The following is a 20,943-nucleotide window of genomic DNA, read 5'->3' on the forward strand; positions in this document are numbered from 1 at the left end:
ATTTTTTATACAGCTCACACCAATGTGTATTTGATCATGAAATCTTTTACAGAAATGTAGTATAAAATCTAAATGTTCGTCCTTATTTATTTTTAGAATTTTTTGAAACTTTAAAACGTGATTTTTGAAGTTTTCAAAATCAGGGCTCAATGGAGCTAAGGATGAAGAAATCCTCTCTCCCCGAATAGTTTATTTATTTTACTTTTTTTGGTTTAGCTCACTGCACTCAAGTTAATCAGGTACAGCTCAACTGCTCAAGTGTTGCCTTGTGTATGCATATCCGGCGCCCACTTTGACAGTCACGTGCAATTAAACTAGTAGAGCTTGTGATACATGCGCACAATTCAATACGAGGGCAGACAAGCTAGTTCAATGTTTTCCCTTTGTGTATAGCCCCTTACAAATACTCATTCTATATCTAGATGTGATCACAATCAAAATCACGCACCAAACCCCAGCTTACCTAAAAAATTGGCCATGGCAGCAGCTCAAAGCGAGAGCAACCATACCAACATCATGGATGAAGGAGGAGAGAGCCTTGTTGCAGAGGTGCAAGGAGGCTGGGTCCTGTATCAAGGCTGCTGGCTGAGAGTCCGCCTCTAACGGTGGCGGTTGGCGTAACTCACGGAGAGGCGATCTCGAAGGCGATCTCGACAATACTAGGGTTCCTGGCAGTGTGGCGGCTTAGATCGCTGGTTCGTCTTCCTCCTACAGCCGCCATCCCCTACTAAACCCATCCAACGACCCCCATAATTGTCCGCCCACCCATTCCATCCATGATATGCCTTCCGCGTACTAGGGAGCACGGTCGTACACCACCTAGTTCATACCTAGGGTTTACTGTAGGTTTGGAGGCGAAGGTGAGGGGGATATGGGATGTTGAAGGTCTGATGAGAGGATTGAAGTTGTCAGAGGAGGAGAGGAGGGTGTCGGTGTCAAAACCGGCGGATCTCGGATAGGGGGTCCCGAACTGTGCGTCTAAGACTAATAGTAACAGGAGACTGGGGACACGATGTTTACCCAGGTTTGGGCCCTCTCGATGGAGGTAATACCCTACTTCCTGCTTGATTGATCTTGATGATATGAGTATTACAAGAGTTGATCTACCACGAGATCAGAGAGGCTAAACCCTAGAAGTTAGCCTATGGTATGATTGTTGTTGTGTCCTACGGACTAAACCCTCCGGTTTATATAGACACCGGAGGGGGCTAGGGTTACACATAGTCGGTTACAGAGAAGGAGATCTACATCCGAATCGCCAAGCTTGCCTTCCACGCCGAGGAGAGTCCCATCCGGACACGGGATGAAGTCTTCAATCTTGTATCTTCATAGTCCAACAGTCCGGCCAAAGTACATAGTCCGGCTGTCCGGATACCCCCTTATCCAGGACTCCCTCAGTAGCCCCTGAACCAGGCTCAATGACGATGAGTCCGGCGCGCAGATTGTCTTCGGCATTGCAAGGCGGGTTCCATCTCCGAATACTCCAAGATAAATTCCGAACACAAGGACCGTGTCCGGCTCTGCAAGACAAATTCCATATACCACCGTAGAGAGAATAACATTTCACAAATCTAAACTGCTGACAACCCTTCACAACGTGACAACACGCCATGGTCCGGTCATTATTCAAACCGCTTTTCACAACCAGCTCCCGCACACATTGCGAGGTAGTTTCTTTGGCACGTCTTGTGAAAGTAGAGATCGTGTCCCCTTATCGCGGGATCTCCATCAATACGAGTATGGGTAACCCAACCAGCGCCATGAATCGAGGCGCTTGGAAAATGAGTGATTTCGAGAGGCAAGTGGGGAGGCACACATTCTGCACCGCCTTTATAAAGGGACAAAGATCTCCCGTTTTCACCCACGCCTCACTACTAGGAAAATGGTTTTTAACGACGGTATATGTGGTCGTTAAAGGACGGATTGTGGTCGTTAAGGGTCATTAACGACCACAATCTGCTGGTCGTAGTAGGCTCCGTCGTTAAAAGTATAACGACCACATACCTTTTGTGGTCGTTATCTTGTAACGACGAGATGGTGTGCGGTCGTCAATCCCATGGAAATAGCGACCACAATTGTCGTCGCTAATAATGTTATCATGCTGACCAAAGTATCATTAGCAACCACTCTCTTCACACATTGATATCCTTCAGAACCACTTATATTTAGAATAATTTTGCGTTCAACAATCACTTTATGCAGCATCCAACGTTTCAATATTAACATCCATATTAATATAAAAACAAGAGAATATGGTTTTAAAGGATCATAGCCTCTTTTATTGATAAAAATACCTATATTCTGACATACATTAAAATATCCTTTAAGAAACTTCAAGTTGGCTTACATGAGAACTATCACTTACTAATATACTAGACACAATACACTTAATTTCTAACACCTCTTGCACCATGCCATTGAACGTTCCTTTGAGCACTTGCCTCGCTTGCTCACCAGCTTGTAGTTTAGAAACCAATTCCGCCTTACTTAATATTGGTCTCGCAATGTCTCTAATTCCCCACATACATATCTGGAGATAAAAAAACCATTGTGAAATTACTAACCAAAAACACTATCCAGAACAACCAATATTGATGTTCATTTGTACCAAAAAACTCAAGTAACAACCAGTAAATGTTTTCTCTTCACTCATGAGACACCATAACAAGTCCTTATCATCCTTCACCAATGTCTACAATGCCTCGTGATGTTACTTTTAAGGTGGACCATCCATTCTACAAAAAACACTAATGGTTTATATGTCAGTACATATAAAAGAACTAGCAAAGAGGATAATATCATAAAGCAACAAGTTTCCACTTGAATTCTTCAATAGTCCTTATCCTTGTGCGACAAAGGCAAACTATTTTAAGCAAATATTATTTGGAATGTTTCTTTTCTAATTCAAGCAAAACTGGAGTTATTTTATTTCTCAGAAAAAATGAACTTTTTTTGGTTGTTGTCATATACCCAGCTAATTTCTTAACACATATACCCAACAAATTAAAACCAAATATTATTCTCAAGAGTGAGTGATATACATACCTCAAAACGGCCTCCTGGCTTTTCTTTGTGATTCTGGAGGAGAAGAGGAGCTTCAAAGTGGTGAGCATATGAAAAATAGAGCACGCAAGGAGACATCAATTTTTGAGAAGTTTAAGCTTACAAGAAAAACTTACAATTACCTCGCCCTGGAGCATGGGAACTGCACAATGAACCATGTACTGAGCGTCTACAATGGCAATCTGCTCTTTGGGATTCTAACAAATTAAATCAAAAGTGAAAAAAAGTATACATCAGGTATACACGACTATATATCGCACATGATATCTTTTTAGACGTTGTTGCTCAATAATTAGGCTATGCATTCATTGACACATCTCTAGATGTACGAGTCAATAGGCCATCGATTGACGAGGTCATTCTGAAGATCAAACTCGTTAACTCTTCTTTTCAGTCCACACAAGCCAAAATTATCAATCATGTACGTACAAGTTAAAAATAATCAGCAGCCAAACACATTGTCCTCACTTTCAGATAGGCAAGCCAAAAAACGTCTTTGTTCTGAAAAGTGTATGCACGTACCTAGATCAGTGCCACACGCATCTCCAAGCATCCCTTCACAAGACTGGCGCCATCACCTCCACAAACCTGCATCCAGGTTTACATCTTCACTTTCAAATTGAAAAAAAATCTCAAACAAAAATGGTCAGAGTGAAGAATTTAGCTAGTTAATTACCTGCTACACGGCAGCCTATGCACGTCCCGGCAATGCTCGTCCCCGATACATCTGTCATGTTCATGCCATGCGAGAGACTACAACCCGAATTCACCTCTGTTCTCCGTCCTAAACGAGTCCTGCATCGTATCCGCCTCTACCTCCCCCTCCCATCTAAATATCTGAATAAGAACAGTTGTTAAACCATTAGCGATCCACTCCAAATATCCCCAGCCCGCTACTAAATACGGCCGATGCGGTAGCAACACTGACATCATCACCGAACTAGATCCGACCAACACGTAGGAGTATTGACCTCGTCACTGAACTATTAGATCCGATGGATGCGGAACTGATCTCGGCGTTGATCCTCTGGACCCCGTTGCGCTGCTCGTCGAGCACCCGACAAGGGATCCGGTCTACTCAGGCGACCTCGGCAGCGAGCGTCGATCCTCTGCTCCACTCGGCAGCGAGCGTGGATCCTCTGCTCCACTCGGACGACCTTGGCAGCGGGCGCATCTGGGTCGGTGTCCTGGGATGAGGAGGCGATGAGGCAAGGGGACGACGTGGGCATGCGGCATTCATGGCAGTGGCGGCTGCAGGGGCGAGCGGCTCAATCTGAGAGGGGACGCGCCACCGTGGTTTACCTAGACGCGAGACTGTAGGGATAGTTAGAAGTGAATTTTATTTTTCTTCCTATTATCTCCCTCGTTTCACCAGATAAGGATGCTAATTACTCTAAAAATAAATAAAAGTATCAAATATATGGAGTATTAAATCAACAACGGCCACCAAAATAACGACAGACATATCCATCGCTGTTGGGGAGGTTTCGTGGGGTTAGTTTAAACGTGCGACTAGCTCATCGTAAGAATAACAACCAAGACTTTTAGACGTTGGTCGTTATTGGCTTAATTTCTAGTAGTGCCTTCTTCCTCCTTTGATCATCCGTTCTCGCACTCTCGAGCCCCAGTGCCCAAGTTCTCACCTTCTCCGTAGGACCGCAGCATGTCCGGAGCGGGAGGCAAGTGGATGGCCTCCTCTGTCACAGAGGAGGACATTACCAAGCTTCGGGTGGCCAGATACCTGGCCGAGAGCATCGCGCACAGGCTTTCGGCAGAGGGACAGATCACCCCCACCCCAAAGTCTCGGGAGAGAGTAGTATTTCTCCCTCATTTTGTCTGCGGACTAGGATTTCCACTCCACCCGTTTGTCCGCGGGCTCATGTATTACTACGGGCTAGATTTTCACGATCTAGCCCCGAATTTTGTCTTCAACATCTCGATGTTTATCGTCGTGTGCGAGGCCTTCCTCCGCATCAAGCCCCACTTTGGCCTGTGGTTGCAAATCTTCCGCGTGAAGCCAAAGATCGTGAGCGGCCAATAGGCGGAGTGCAGAGGCGCCATGGTGGGCAGAATGCCCAATGTTACATGGCTTGACGGCTCCTTCGTGGAGACCGTGAAAGGGTGGCAATCAGGGTGGTTCTACATCACCCAGCCGCGCGACGCCAACTGGGTGGCGGCCCCCAAATTCAGATCCGGAATCCCCATGCGGCTCACTTCTTAGCAAAAGAAGGGCCTGGCCTGGGGCGAACCCACGGAGCTGACCGTACTCGAGACCTGCATCAAAAGTATGAGGGATAAGAAGATCAAGCTTGTCACACATGATCCAGGTCATGCTCGTTCGGCAGATTCTCCCGTGCCAAAGACGGGCATTCGATATGTGGGAGTTCGATCCGGCCGAACACCAGATGTTGCTGGAACTCTTCGACACGACGCACAAAGACGTCATGAGGGTACTGTTCAAGACCAGCGAAGTTCCTCCCTTCCTTTCCGAGGACCATGGACTCAGCGCGAAGCGCCTCGCCAATCCGGTAAGTCCTCTGACTATCACAAGATGTTCCTTCCCCAGTACATTCGTGGGAGGATTTTTAAGTCACCATGCTGACCAAACAGGATTCCCCCCATGGAGACGGGGGGAAACATGAGGAAATGCCCCCTCCCCGCACTCGGGAGGAGAAGAAAAGGAAGGCTGCCCCATCAGGGGAGGCTGGAACGCCAAAGAAGGGAAAGGCGTCCCGTCCAGATCACTCCACTACCGCCGCGTACAACGACGAGGAGTGGCTACCCAGGGATAAGCCCCGGGCGAGGTCGTAAGTATCCGCACTCTGTTATACTTTTCGTGCGGCTTCGCCTTCATGGTTTGTAATAACGCCGAACTCATATATGCAGTCCGGCCAGGTCCAACCTCGGGGTATCCTCTTCGGAGAGATCCTTGAGTGAGTCAAAGATGATCAGCGATTCACTCCCGACGGCCACCTCCCCACGACCCGCGGACGACACCGAGGTGCTGTCCCAAAGGATACCAGAGCAGAGGGCGGTCGTTCTGGAGGTCCCCCAGGGCAAAATCCCAGGAGCCAAACACATGAGGGGTAAGAACCCCATGGATTATGCTAATGGGAGCCACAACAAATCTGGCTCCCAGCCGGTTACTGTGCCGGAGCCTCCAAAGGCTCCAGATTACGGTAGGCAACCCTTCACAAAGGAGGGCGAGCCAGCCGCGCCGACGACCTCCACCCAGCCGGAGGCATCGGCTAATTTGTTGGAAGTGCTTCGAGGCGCTTCCATCAACGATGAGCACCGTACTCTTATGAGTACGGTAATTGAGAAGGTTCGGTTCGCCAAGAGCGGATTCACCGAAGCCTGCACCAGCCTGCTAACAGGCTTTGAGGTAAGTAAAAAAGCTTGAGGAAATATCACCCGATAGATAGTAGCCCCTGATACTCTGTTTGGTGTTCGGAAGGAAAAGCCAAACGGAGGGTCAACTAAAAAACCACAAGAAGCTAATGGTACTTGTCTATGTTAACAAGCAGGCATTGCTGCTGACTACCGCTGCGCGCACAGCTGAGGTTGCCGGACTGAAGCACGACCTGGGGCAGGCCGAAGAAGAGCTCGACCTCGTGAAGAGGCAGCTCGAGGAGAAGATAGGTAAGTGAAGCCCCGTCCATGTGTCATATAGAGGAGAAAAATTGATGATGCTAAGAAAAAGCATCATGATTTTAAATAGGGACCACGACCGAAGTGGCGGCCCTGAAGAAAGTGCTGTCCGCGGCCGACGCTAAGGCGGCTACGGAGCGCACCGAGCGCGAAAAGCAAGATGCTCGGGTGGGAGAGGTATAGCAAGAGCTTCAGGAGCTCGGCAAGAAGTTTGAGTCCTTGGAGCATGACTTCAAGACGCAGGAGTCTGAGCTTGCGAAGGCCCTCCAGAGCGCGACAAATGCCAAGGCCGAAGCCCAAAAGGCCCTCCAGGAAATCCAGGTGGCCAAGAAGATAGCGGAGGGTAAGGCATTATTTATGCAAAGCAAGCATGTGGAAGAGTCATTTCTTTTACTTACACGAATTCGGAGCTCTCCAGGGGCCTTCGCAGATCTGCCACGCAGCATTTCGGATGCCGTAGAGTTCTATCGTGCTGAAGAGGGGAGCTCAACAGAGAAACTGTTCTGGTCCCAATACACTGGAGCCGAACACCCGATGCCTCTATGTGACCAACTGAAGCAATTGGTCGAACTTCACAATGCGGTTGAACTGGCCATGAAGGACCTCATAGTCCGGATGTGGCCTGGCGAGCCCCTGCCCGACAGCTATGTTGGCCTGGTAAAGCGGATGGTGCATGCGTGTCCACGGCTAGAAGTTATCAAGCAGTCCGTCTGTATTGAGGGTGCCCGACGGGCCTTTGCCCGCGCGAAGATGCATTAGGCCAAACTGGATGCTGAGAAGCTCGTGAAGGATGGACCCGCGGAGGGTAAGGAGCATCGCTACCCCGAAAAATATTATGATGGTGTTATGAAAGGCACTCGTCTTGTGGCAAATGAATGTGCCAAGAACATAATCTTTGAATGAATGTACTCATGTCGTCTTTGTGATATGAGAACGAGTTTGTTTGTGCTATATAACGCTTTGTTTGATTTCAAATATTACCTTCTCTGCGACCGTTTGTCAAAATCTAAAAGTAGGCCAGTCGTCGACTTCTTCCCCCTTGTAACTAGTACTGGGGTGTTCGTGGAAAAGCCAAACACTCTTTATCCAAATTGTTGGTCCTTTAAGGAGGTGTTTAGCACAGCGAGCAAGGCAATCGGGCTATTCGGCTTTATAACTCTCACTTGGCCATAGAAGTCTATAATTTTAAATTTCGGCGAAGCCCCTAGTATTCGGAAGGCCGAACTGGGGCGTTATACACGCCTAAATCGGGCAAGGCCGATTCCTCGCCTTAAGCGGAAAAAATCTTTAAGGATTTAGTACCTCGCGAACAGCAACCAGCTCTCGCCGCATCATGACAGTCAATTTTCGGCTTTCTCTACTGAGGTGCTTGTCTGGAAGAACCGGAACACAATCACAGTAGTTCTCCCTGTGCTACCTTAGCTGATGTAATGGAACATAAGGTACCAAAATAAGGGAGTCGGGCTAACCCAACTATTGACCCAAGACATGATTCAGAGCTGATGCATATAATGCTATAAGTTCGGGGTGCCGCACTGTCAAAAGTGTTCAGACTTTTATTGCCATATTATGGGGCTCAATAGAAAGCCCCTGGCGCACAGATCGTACCAAAGTGTTCGGATCCAATATTGAATAAATATTCAAGGGAAAATATGAAGATAGTAATAAGAAGCTGACGCTATATACTATTTCCCATTGTTATTTGGATAATGCGGCAAGGCGTATGTGTACAATTAATGCATTAAGCATAGAAAAATAAGACTATTTGACCTGTCCTATCCAAGGGCAGGTTGCATGAAGGTATGTAAAAACAGGTATAACGATCATTGAAAGAGATCACCTGGGTATTCCCTTGTGTGCAAAGCCTCTTGCCTCCTTAGTGTTCCCCTAAGTGATGAGTCCGATAGTCCGATTCTCTGAAGGGGCTTCCCTAAAGTGGGGTCTTGAAAAGAAAGGAAGTTGAAGGATGTGCGGGCCTTGTGGGGGCTGAACCGCACTGTGAGCTGCATCGTCGACTTGACTCCGCATATGCCCATGCTATTTTGAGTGCGTAGTTGTGTACGCGTGGCACAAATGCCTCCTCAGTGGGGCTATTGCGGAGGCCGGATTGCTAATCGAGCTCTGGGCGCGCCTGACCATCCTGCTGCGGGGTGCTCCGGACTCGCTTGATGGTGCACGGGGTTGTTGTTGAGGAATAGGCTGTCTGTCGAAGAATGTTGCTTTGTACTTTGGCTGCAAGGGCCGCAGTATGCTCTTCCGTATGAAGGGAGCGGTCTGTGTTTCCATTGAATGTTATAACCCCGCGGGGTCCTGGCATGTTGAGCTTGAGGTATGCATAGTGCGGTACCGCATTGAATCGAGCGTACGCAGTTCGTCCCAGTAGTGCATGATAGCCACTACGGAAAGGGACGATGTCGAAGATTAACTCCTCGCTTCGGAAATTATCCGGAGATCCGAAGACCACTTCCAGTGTTATTGAGCTCGTACAGCGGGCCTCTACCCCTGGAATTACACCTTTAAAGATGGTCTTGGTTGGCTTAATCCGTGAGGGATCTATGCCCATTTTGCGCACTGTGTCCTGATAGAGCAGGTTCAGGCTACTACCACCGTCCATGAGGACTCGCGTGAGATGGAATCCGTCGATGATTGGGTCAAGGACCAATGCGGCTGAGCTGCCGTGACGGATGCTGGTGGGATGATCCCTACGATCAAAGGTGATCGGGCAGGATGACCATGGGTTGAACTTTGGGCCGACGGGCTCCATGGCGTAGACGTCCCTAAGTGCACACTTTCGCTCCCGTTTGGGGATGTGAGTCGCGTAGATCATGTTTACCGTTTTCACCTGGGGGGGAATTTCTTCTGTCCCCCAGTGTTCGGACGTCGGGGCTCCTCGTCATCATCGATGTGCAGCCCCTTGTCCTTGTTCTCGGCATTTATCTTGCCGACCTGTTTGAACACCCAGCAATCTCTGTTAGTGTGATTGGCTGATTTATCGGGGGTGATGTGAATCTGGCACGAGCGGTCGAGTATGCGGTCCACACTGGATGATCCAGTATTGTTTCTTTTAAACTGCTTCTTCCGCTGACCGGATTTGGAGTTGCTGAATCCGGCATTGACTGCCGTATCTTCGGCATTGTCGCCATTGTTCCGACGCTTGTGTCTATTGCGCCGTGGCTTTCCGTTACTGTCGCGGATATCTAAAGTGCCAGAGTTTCCTGGCACGGTGTTACTGCGAGCCAGCCAGCTGTCCTCGCTCGCGCAAAAGAGGGTCATTAGTGTCATGAGGGCCTCCATGGACTTCGGTTTTTCTTGGCCGAGGTGTTGGGCAAGCCACTTGCCGCGGATATTATGCTTAAAGGCCGCCAGGGCCTCGGCGTCCGGATAGTCGACAATTTGGTTCTTTTTAGTTAGGAACCGAGTCCAAAATTTCCTGGCTGACTCTCCGGGCTATTGGGTAATGTGCCTTAAGTCATCAGCATCCGGTGGTCGCACATAGGTGCCCTGGAAGTTATCGAGGAATGTGTCCTCAAGATTTTCCCAACTGCCAATGGAGTTTGCTGGCAGGCTATTCAGCCAATGTCTGGCTGGCCCTTTAAGCTTGAGTGGGAGATATTTGATGGCATGTAGGTCATCACCACGAGCCATGTGAATGTGGAGAAGGAAATCTTTGATCCACACCGCGGGGTCTGTTGTTCCATCGTATGACTCAATGTTGACAGGTTTAAACCCTTCTGGGAATTCATGTTCCATTACTTCATCAGTGAAGCAGAGGGGGTGTGCGGCGCCTCTGTGCCGGGCTATGTCACGACTTAGTCCGGATAGGTCTGGCCGGTTATGTTTGGCCCGACCGGATTTATTATTAGTGTATCTGGCATGATGATCATCGTCATGTGTTGTGGTGCGCCCTCCTGATCCGTAGATCGATCTTGGTTGTCCTGCGTTGTTTTCCAATGTGTCTCGCAGGTCCTGCGTGTTGCCCCAGGCCGTAGTGAACCGACGTGGGGGTGCGGACTGGTACGTCGTTTTATCCTGGCCACGAGGTGGTCGGTCAGCCTCATCTTGTGTTGGAAGCTCAGGCTCTTCGACCTCTTCTTCTAGCGATTTGTGCTTTGGGTATCCCCTGATGGGGGGCTCGACTCGTATTCCTCGGCTGCCAGGACCTTGGTCCATCTGTCTGCAAGCAGATCTTGATCAGCTTGGAGCTGTTGCTGCTTCTTTTTCAGGCTTCTTGCAGTGGCTATAAGCCGACGCTTGAAGCACTCCTGCTCTATGGGATCCTCCGGTACGCCGAATTCGTCATCCCCGAGGCTCATCTCGTCTTCGGAGGGGGGCATATAGTTATCGTCCTCCAAGTATCCGTCCGTCGCCTGTTCATCTGGGCTGACCTACCCGTGTTTTTGTTCGGCTTGCTCGAAGGTAGGCTGATCAGGATTGTATTCCTCTTCGGCGCCATCTGGATTATTTTCTTCTCCAGTGCCGGTGTTGCTGTGGCGGGGCTTGGAGCGGCGCCGATGACGCCCATGCTTTGATTACTACCCTGAGGGGTTATCTCATGTTGCCTCATCGCCATTGTTTTCTTTGGGAGTATCCACCATATATATATCATATGAAGAGGTGGCAGTCCAGCGCCCTGTGGGTGGCGGTTCCTGTTCTTCTCCTGCATTGTTGTCTATATCGTCGATGTCTTCGGAGTCGAAGTTAAGCACGTCGGTCAAATCATCGATCGTGGCTATGAAGTGTGTGGTGGGTGGGTAACGAATTTCTTTGTTGCCTGCTTCCCACTCGAGCCGAACATAGTTCGGCTAGGAATCTCCTGACAGAGAGAGAGACCTTAATGAATTTAGCACATCACCAAAGGGGGAGTGCTGGAAGATATCCGCGGCGGTGAATTCCATGACCGGAGCCCAATCAGGTTCGATGGGCATGGACGCACGCGGTTCGGAGACACATATTTCCTTAGAAGCGGAGTCTGTGTTCAGCTCCAATGCCGATAGGTGTGCGCCCTCCATGGCAGGGTCCATCCACCCGTCCTCGGATGGCATGATATGCTCTGGATCAAAGTCCGGAGCCATGGCAGGCGCGATATCCTGAACACTGTCCGACGATAAATCTAAGTCATGCGCGTGATGATCATTCGGCGCTCCTGACGTGGGCTCGAATCCGTCGAAGATCAAGTCTCCGCGGATGTCGGCAATGTAGTTTAGGTTCCCGAACCTGACTTGACGGCCAGGGGCGTAGCTGTCGATCTGCTCTAGATGGCCAAGCGAGTTGGCCCGCAGTGCGAAGCCACCGAACATGAAAATCTGTTTGGGGAGAAAATTCTCACCCTGGACGGTGTTGTTGAAGGTTGAAGAAGCCATCGAGCCTTACATCGACGACACAGAGGAACTCTCAATGAAAGCACCAATGTCGGCGTCAAAACCGGCGGATGTCGGGTAGGAGGTCCCGAACTATGCGTCTAAGGCTAATGGTAACAGGAGACTGGGGACACGATGTTTACCCAGGTTCGGGCCCTCTCGATGGAGGTAATACCCTACTTCCTGCTTGATTGATCTGGATGATATGAGTATTACAAGAGTTGATCTACCACGAGACCAGAGAGGCTAAACCCTAGAAGCTAGCCTATGATATGATTGTTGTTGTGTCCTACGGACTAAACCCTCCGGTTTATATAGACACCGGAGGGGGCTAGAGTTACACAAAGTCGGTTATAGAGAAGGAGATCTACATCCGAATCGCCAAGCTTGCCTTCCACACTGAGGAGAGTCCCATCCGGACACGGGACGAAGTCTTCAATCTTGTATCTTCATAGTCCAACAGTCCGGCCAAAGTACATAGTTCGGCTGTCCGGATACCCCCTTATCCAGGACTCCCTCAGAGGGGGCTGAAGATTGGAGAGGCGGAGAAAGGGAAGTCAATCGACTGGGTGCTCAATGAACCATAGGCAATTGGCAAGCTTTTCTCTGAGAAACCAGCACATGCAAGTGTGATCGGGCAAACTCTGTGGAGGATTTGGTGTCCCATAAAGGGTCTTGACTGTAAGGATGTAGAGGCCAATGTATTCCTGTTTACCTTTTGCCAGCCAACAGGATGGAGGCGCGCACTAGAGGAAGGGTTGTGGTGGTTTGATAAGGAGCTCCTAGTAATGGAAGAATTTGACCCAAAGAAGATGGTCGATGAGTATGATTTCAATCTGATTCCAATATGGTTTGTGTGTTTGGTCTACCCCTCGGACATATGAACAGAGCCACAGGCGAAAGGATTGGTGCTGGCTTTCATGAGCTAATTTATGTGGATGTAGGGCATGATGGGAAAGCCGTGGGGAAATACCTCCGTGTAAAGGTGAAATTGGATATTACGGAACCACTGATGAGAGGTTTTGTGCTGGACAGGGAGAGGAAAGCAGATGGTAGCATGGTGGAGGAGGCAGCGAAGGGATAGGATAGCAATAATAAGAAAAAATAAGAAATAGTTGCTTTGGTGCCGGTTTGAATATGAACATATGACAGACTTTTGCTACACATGCGGGATAACTGGACACGAGGAGAAGGAATGCAAGATGATACCTATGAGGGGTGAATCTCCCCAATATGGCCCTTGGATGAGGGCGGAGGATAGTACTAAGAGGGAGGAGGAAGGAGGGAGAGGCAGATGGAACGACGGGTGGCGAAGCAGCAACGCTAGAAGTCTGGGTGGAGGCAGAGGGAGTGATGGGAACCAGTATTAGGGTGATCTTAGATAGTACAGTTGGGGTAGAGGATCTGGTGGGTCGGGAAGCGATGCCCCCCTCTTGGAGGAAAGAAGGGGTGGAATCTAAAAGTAGTGAGAAGGGAGCAGGGGGGGGGGGAACGAAGTAACGAGTCCGCTAAAACTTACCGACAAAGGAGACAAGCAAACAGAGGGAAACACAACAAGATCCCTACAGGCCGGGGTAGTCATGGAGAGCCAAATGGACATTGTGAAGGAAAATGTAGACATGGTGGTAGATGCTGGGTCCGTTGGTGTGGATCAAGGCACAACGGTTAAGGAGAAAGCATCAAGGGAGGAGCGGGGCTAGACTAGCATTAAGGAGAAAGGACGAATGGGGATGACTATTGGGAAGGACGAAGGGACGAAGGAAGGGAAGAAGTTCACAAGGAAGGCAAGGGCGGGGGAAGGTGACCAGAGCGAGAACCCGAGAATTAAGTTAGGCAAGAGGGAGAGTGATAAGATGGAAATAGATGGCTCAGTTATGAGTAAGAAGAGTAAGATGGAAGGAGATGAAAGGAGCAGTACCATGCAAGGAGAACTAGAGGGTGATGACTATACATAAATGGAGGACCAGAACACGAGCATATCGGCCGGGTTGCATGTGCAACCCCGCCGGGAGCAATGGACTCGTAAGTTGGAACTACCGTGGACTTGGGAATGGCCCAGCAATTCAATCTCTTTTCGAACTGGGAAGAGCGGAGGATCCCGACATTTTGTTTCTGTGTGAGACTAGAATGAAGGAGAAAGACTTGGGAAGGTTTAGGTGGCTGTTGGGGCTCGCCAACATGATTGCTTGGAAGGATGAAGGTAGTGGTAGATGGGTGGCCTTATTCTGGAGGAGAGGAGTGGACGTTACTTTAAGCTCATATGGTAGGAGGCATGTTGATGTGGATGTAACAAGGGATTTGGATCGATCTAGAGACTAACAGGGGTGTCCGGAGAATCTGAATCGATTAGGAAGAAGGAAATGTGGAGGCTGCTAAAAATTCTTAATCAATGCTACCTCTTGAACTTGCATTGGTTTTCCCCTTGAAGAGGAAAGGGTGATGCAGCAAAGTAGCATAAGTATTTCCCTCAGTTTTGAGAACCAAGGTATCAATCCAATAGGTGACGATGCACAACTCACCTAGTACCTGCACAAACAATCAAGAACCTTGCAACCAACACGATAAAGGGGTTGTCAATCCCTTCACAGTCACTCGCAAAAGTGAGATATAATAGAGATAATAAAGTAAATATTTTTGGTATTTTTGTTGTATAGATTGGAAAGTAAAGAGTGCAAAATAGTAAACGAGATGCGATATAATGGAAAAGAGATGTAATATAATAGAAAAGAGACTTGGGGGCCATAGGTTTCACTAGTGGCTTCTCTCAAGATAGCATGCATTACGATGGGTGAACAAATTACTGCCGAGCAATTGATAGAAAAGCGCATCATTATGAAGACATCTAAGGCAATGATCATGAACATAGGCATCACGTCCGTGTCAAGTAGACCGAAACGATTTTGCATCTACTACTATTACTCCACACATCGACCGCTATCCAGCATGCATCTAGAGTATGAAGTTCATAAGAACGGAGTAACACATTAAGCAAGATGACATGATCTAGAGGGATAAACTCAAGCAATATGATATAAACCCCATCTTTTTATCCTCGATGGCAATAATACAATACATGCCTTGCTGCCCCTAGTGCCATTGGGAAAGGACACCGCAAGATTGAACCCAAAACTAAGCACTTCTCCCAATGCAAGAAAGATCAATCTAGTAGGCCAAACTAAACCGATAATTGGAAGAGACTTGCAAAGATATCAAATCATGCATATAAGAATTCAGAGAAGAACCAAATAATATTCATAGATAATCTTGTTCATAAATCCACAATTCATTGGATCTCGGCAAACACACTATAAAAGAGTATTACATCAAATATATCTCCAAGAACATCGAGGAGAACTTTGTATTGAGAATCAAAGAGAGAGAAGAAGCCATCTAGCTAATAACTATGGACCCGATGGTCTGTGGTAAACTACTCACGCTTCATCGAAGAGGCAATGGTGTTGATGTAGAAGCCCTCCAAGATCGTTTCCCCCTCTGGCAGATCGTCGGAAAAGGCCCCAAGATGGGATCTCACGGGTACAGAAGGTTGCGGCGGTGGAAAAATGGTTTCGTGGCTCCACCTGATGTTTCTAGGGTCTAAGAGTATATATAGGAGAAAGAAGTACGTTGGTGGAGCTATGAGGGGCCCACAAGGGTGGGGGCGCGCCTACCCCCTGGGCACGCCCTCCTGCTTCGTGGACACCTCGTGGAATTTCTGACTTCAACTCCAAGTCTTCTGGTTTGCTTTCGGTCCAAGAAAGATCATCACAAAGGTTTCATTCTGTTTGGACTCCATTTGGTATTCCTTTTCTCCAAAACTCTAAAATAGGCAAAAAACAGAAACTGGCACTGGGCCTCTGGTTAATAGGTTAGTCCCAAAAATATTATAAAAGAGCATATTAAAGCCCATTAAACATCCAAAACAGATAATATAATAGCATGGAACAATCAAAAATTATAGATACATTGGAGACATATCAATCAACAACACCAAGGATGAAGGTTGTAGCTATGCTTTGGTGACTTCAATGAGATTTTAGCAAGCGATGAGAAGGTAGGGGGAGCAGGCCGGCCTCAACACTACCTTGATGAGTTTAGGGAGGCTTTGCACCAGTGTAGCTTGAGAGACATTGGGTATGAAGGAGATACATTCACCTGGAGGAACCATGGTAAGGAGCTGCGGATATATATTTGCGAGCGTCTAGATAGGGCAACATCAAATGAGGAGTGGTGTGAGATGTTCCCAAATTTCATAGTAATCAATGGTGAACCGAGACATTCAGACCATCTACCAATAATTGTGCAGCTGGAAGGGGTGGATAAAAATGGAAGAATGGGGACAATAACTTCAGATTTGAGGCACGGTGGTTGCAGGAGGAGGGGTGTGAAGATGTGATCAAGGATGCATGGGAGATGGGTTGGAGGGGATCAGAGGAGGAGGAGATGTCACCCATGCACTAAAAACGGTGGCAACACAAATAGGTACTTAGAGTAGAGAGGTTGTGGGAGAGCTTGAGAGGAGGATTAAGAAGGCGCAGAGGGAGCTGGAGAGATGCATGAAAGAACCTATTTCGGAGGCAAAAATTAGAGAGGAAGCAAGGCTCCATACACTAGTTCATGAGCTGAAGGAGAAGAAGCATACAAAACTGGAGCAACGAGCTCACATGTGGTGGCTGAAGGGTGGCAATCGTAATATCAAATATCTGCAGTCTGTGGCCTCAGCAAGGAAGAGACCAAATAGGTTGAAGGAGATCAGAAGGGAGGACGGAGTTGTAGTGGAGGAGGGGGAGGTTTTAACTAACTACATGCGCTCCTTTTTTTAGGAACTTTTTACAACCTCCAATCCTCACCGGTTGCCAGAACTGCTCGACAAAGTCCAACCGCGGGTGACCAACGACATGCATGCAACACTTGATGCAGCATTTACCTGAGAAGAAGTAAAGGCGGCGTTGGACCATAAGGCGCCGGGACCTGATGGGATGCCGACAATTGTCTTTAAGATGCATTGGCATTTTATGGGGGACAAACTAGTGGAAGAAGTGCTAGCTGTACTGAATGGAGGAGAGATCCCTGAGGGCTGGAATGATACAATGGTCGTGTTCATACCTAAAGTTAAAAACCCGAAGAGAATCAAGGATCTCCGGCCAATAAGTCTATGCAGTGTGATATACAAACTAGTGTCAAAAGTCATTGCAAACCGGCTCAAGCTAGTTCTTCCTGGTATCATTTCAGAGAATCAAAGCGCGTTTGTGCTGGGGAGACTAGTCCTTATAGCATATGAGTTGTCCCACTACTTACTAAATAAGAGGACCGGGAAGGCTGAGTATGCGGTGGTCAAAGTAGACATGAGCAAAGCCTATGATAGGGTCGAATGGTGCTTTTGGAGGCACTGATGAGTAAGCTAGGTTTCAGCAGAAGATGGGTTGAGGTAATTATGAAATGTGTGAGGACAGTGAGATATCAGATCAAAGTGAATGGAGAGCTTACCCAACAATTCAGTCCGCCACGGGGCCTAAGGCAAGGAGATTCGGTGTCTCCCTACCTATTTGTAATCTATGCGGAAGGACTGTCAGCGTTGCTTGAGGATGCAGAACGGAATGGTATGCTACATGGAGTCAAAATCTGCCCAAGGGTGCCAGGTGTATCACATCTATTCTTCGCGGACGATTCAATGTTATTGATCAAAGCGGAGCAGCAGGAAGCAACAACCCTCCATGGTGCTTTACAGTTGTATGAGGACTGTTTTGGGCAGTGTATCAATGTGGAAAAGTCGGACATAAAGTTCAGTCTGAATACAAAAGACGCAGAGAGGAACTCGGTTAAGAACACCCTTGGAATACAAAACGCGGATTCGAATGCCAAATACCTCGGTCTACCCATTCATGTCGAGCGATCCAGGAAGAGAGCGTTCAATTATATCAAGCGCAACATATGTGGGAGAGTTCATGGGTGGCAAGAAAGTCTCCTAGCAAAAGAAAGCAAAGAAGTTCTTGTGAAGGTCATGGCTCAAGCTATTCCTGCCTTTGCCATGTCATGTTTCGACCTCACCAAACCATTCCGTAAAGAGTTGAACACACTAATAGGTAAGTTTTGGTGGAGTCAGTAGGACAAGCAATACCCGATGCATTGGATAAGTTGGGACAAGCCAATTTAGCCGAAAGCAATGGGTGGATTGGGGTTCAGAGATATGCATAGCTTCAATATGGCAATGCTGTCAAGGCAGGGCTGGTGACTCCTCCAAAACCTGAACAACCTTTGCACAAAGGTCTTGCAGGTGAGATACTTCCCTAGGCGAATGGTGTTAAAAGCTGAAGTCCATGATGTGATCCCATATTCTTGGCAGAGCATTCTCCATGGATTGGATCTCGTGAAGCAGGGATATATATGGAGAATTGGGGACGGATCCAATGTAAACATCTAGTCGGACCCTTGGATACCGAGACCATGGTCACGGAGAGTTATCACACCACCGGGGGCCAGCCTCCTCACAACGGTCAGTGAGCTAATCAGCCCAGTCACTGGAAAATGGGATGAGGTGCTTGTCCGAGACACCTTTTGCAAGGAGGACATGAAACAGATCCTAAACATCCCGCTTCGGGAGGGGGTGGATGACTTTACAACCCGACACTTTGATACGAAGGGAGAATATTCAGTCAAAAGTGCTTATAAGCTCCATGTTGAGTTATGCAAGCAAGTACAAACAGGGGCACCCGGATCGAGTTCCTTGGGCGCGGGAAAATTGGAGAGCTATGATGACCCAACCTGGAAACGCATATGGAAAATGCGGTGCCCAATAAAGTTGCAGATGTTCATTTGGAGGATGAAGCACCAGCCATTGGCACTTTGCACTAATCTGAAGAGGAGAGGTATGAGGCTGGAGCACTCTAGCTGCTTCATTTGCGGGAGGGCGGAGGAGGATGGGGCACACCTGTTTATAAAATGCAAGTTGGTCAAGGAAGGATGGCGAGCACTGGGCCTTGAGCAGGAACGCATGCAGCTTGAGAGAATCAGGGGGTGCATGCAATGCTTGATAAGTTGTGGGAGCTGGATGAAAGGAAAAGGATGCTTATATTAATTTTTTTGTGGCATTGGTGGAACAACAGGAACAAGATTCGAGAAGGGGAGCTTCCAGTCGCTACATTAGAGATAGTTAGGCAAGTGAGATGTGATGCAATGGAATATGAGGAAGTGTATACTCTATCAGGTAAAATGACCTCAGCTATATGGCAGGCACCTGCTCATGGTGACATCAAAGTCAACCTTGATGGGGCCTTTACACCTGGGAGTAGTGTTGGAGGATGGGCCATTTTGGCCAGGGATGATGAGGGGCATGTGATAGTAGCTCGCGCCGGTCGACAAGACCACACTCCCGATGCCTTTGCTACTGTGGTTAGCACAATGGCCGCAGCGGTGGCGACAACAGCTGACATTGGTGCCACTAGAGTTGCTTTAGACATTTGGAAGGCGGGTTCCTCACCCTTTGCTGCAGTAATCGAAGACATAAAACTCCAACTTAAGATGTGGTTCTCAAAATTCACTGTACGAGCTTGCCATAGAGAGGCAAATTCTGTTGCGCATGAATTAGCTCAAATAGGTCGTATGTGTTTACCAAATAATTGTATGGAGTATAACACAACTGTACCGCCCACTGTGGCTAATCGCGTGTTGGGCGATATGCCCAAGCACCGTTAATTAATCTATAAAGTTATGCTTTGCCTTCAAAAAAAAAGGCTACTGGTTGAGACCCCACAACTGCAAAGCGTCATGCTCGTGCAAGAGTGCTTCGAGGCTCGCCCCGATAACACCTTCCTTGTCACGTTCCCAAAGTGCAACCACACCTGGCTAAAGGCCCTCGCGTTCATCGTCGCAAACCGTTTCCGCCACGCCGCCGACGATGACCACCCGCTGCTCACCCACCACCCTTAGGACCTAGTGCCGTTTCTCGAGATGCCCTACCGCCAGCTCCACCCTCTTGCTGGTCTCGAGAAGCTTGCCTCACCTAGGCTCCTCACCACCCACATGTCGATCACATTGCTACCTCCGTCCGTGTCTAATCTTGGTTGCCGTGTTGTGTACCTGTGCCACAATCCCAATGACGTGTTTGTGTCCTTATGGCACTTCACCAACAAGGTAGGCGTGGACTACACCATTCCCATGGATAAAGCATTTGAGTTGTTTTCCGATGGGCTGTCCCCGTATGGGCCTATATGGGAACACAATCTTGGTTTATGGAAGAAAAGCATAGTGGGGAGCGACAATGTCCGTTTCTTGAAGTATGACAAGATGATGGCCGAACTGGTCAAGCACGTCAATATGCTCGCCAAGTTCCTTTGTGTCCCCTTCACCAAGGAGGAGGTGAGCCGAAGAGTCGTGGAGGATGTCATGCACCGGTGTAGCTTCGATAAGCTCAAGAGCTTACCAATCAATTCATTAGGAGCAATTGATAGGATTGGCGGGCTGCCAATGGAGAAATTTGCCTACTTTAGGACTGGGAAGGTCGGTGACTGGACAAACCACTTGACAGAAGAGATGGCAAATAAGCTGGATTCCATTGTCGAGGAGAAGTTGAGAGGACATGGTCTCACATTTTGACATCTCAGTGTCATGCTTAGCTATGTGTGTGTTCGTGCAACCAAAATAAGTGTGAAATACTATGTACTTTGATGTTTTGTTAACATTTTTTTGTCTCATTGATTTTGTTGCCTTTTGAGATATGAGCACAACCTTTGTGATGCCATTTGAGGAGAAGTTGAGAGGATCAGGTCTCAGATGTTGACTTATCGTTGTTATGCTAAACTATGCAAGTGCTCGTGCAACCAAAAATGTGTGTTCTCAATAATAATGTGAAACATTGTATTTTGATGTTTTGCTAACC

At 48.1% G+C, this 20,943-nt stretch overlaps 1 long non-coding RNA gene and 1 pseudogene across 5 annotated transcripts; one reads left to right on the forward strand and one right to left on the reverse strand.

The window, feature by feature from the left end:
• Window positions 1-477: 477 nt before the first annotated feature.
• LOC123066217 (cytosolic sulfotransferase 8-like) lies at window positions 478-20,660 on the forward strand (annotated as a pseudogene).
• On the reverse strand, window positions 2,300-4,370 carry LOC123066218 (uncharacterized). Of its 5 annotated transcripts, none has more exons than XR_006431271.1 (7): window positions 4,035-4,370; window positions 3,740-3,900; window positions 3,586-3,651; window positions 3,180-3,260; window positions 3,046-3,078; window positions 2,629-2,747; window positions 2,300-2,530 (listed from the first exon to the last, which is right to left on the reverse strand). It is a non-coding gene; the product is annotated as an uncharacterized lncRNA (long non-coding RNA). The 5 variants fall into 5 exon arrangements; XR_006431273.1 differs by having other exon boundaries at window positions 2,629-2,735; window positions 3,186-3,260; window positions 3,992-4,370; XR_006431272.1 differs by having other exon boundaries at window positions 3,186-3,260; window positions 3,992-4,370.
• Window positions 20,661-20,943: the final 283 nt, after the last annotated feature.

The sequence above is a fragment of the Triticum aestivum genome, chromosome 3B, assembly GCF_018294505.1.
Source record: "Triticum aestivum cultivar Chinese Spring chromosome 3B, IWGSC CS RefSeq v2.1, whole genome shotgun sequence".
In the NCBI taxonomy this organism is placed as follows: domain Eukaryota; kingdom Viridiplantae; phylum Streptophyta; class Magnoliopsida; order Poales; family Poaceae; genus Triticum; species Triticum aestivum.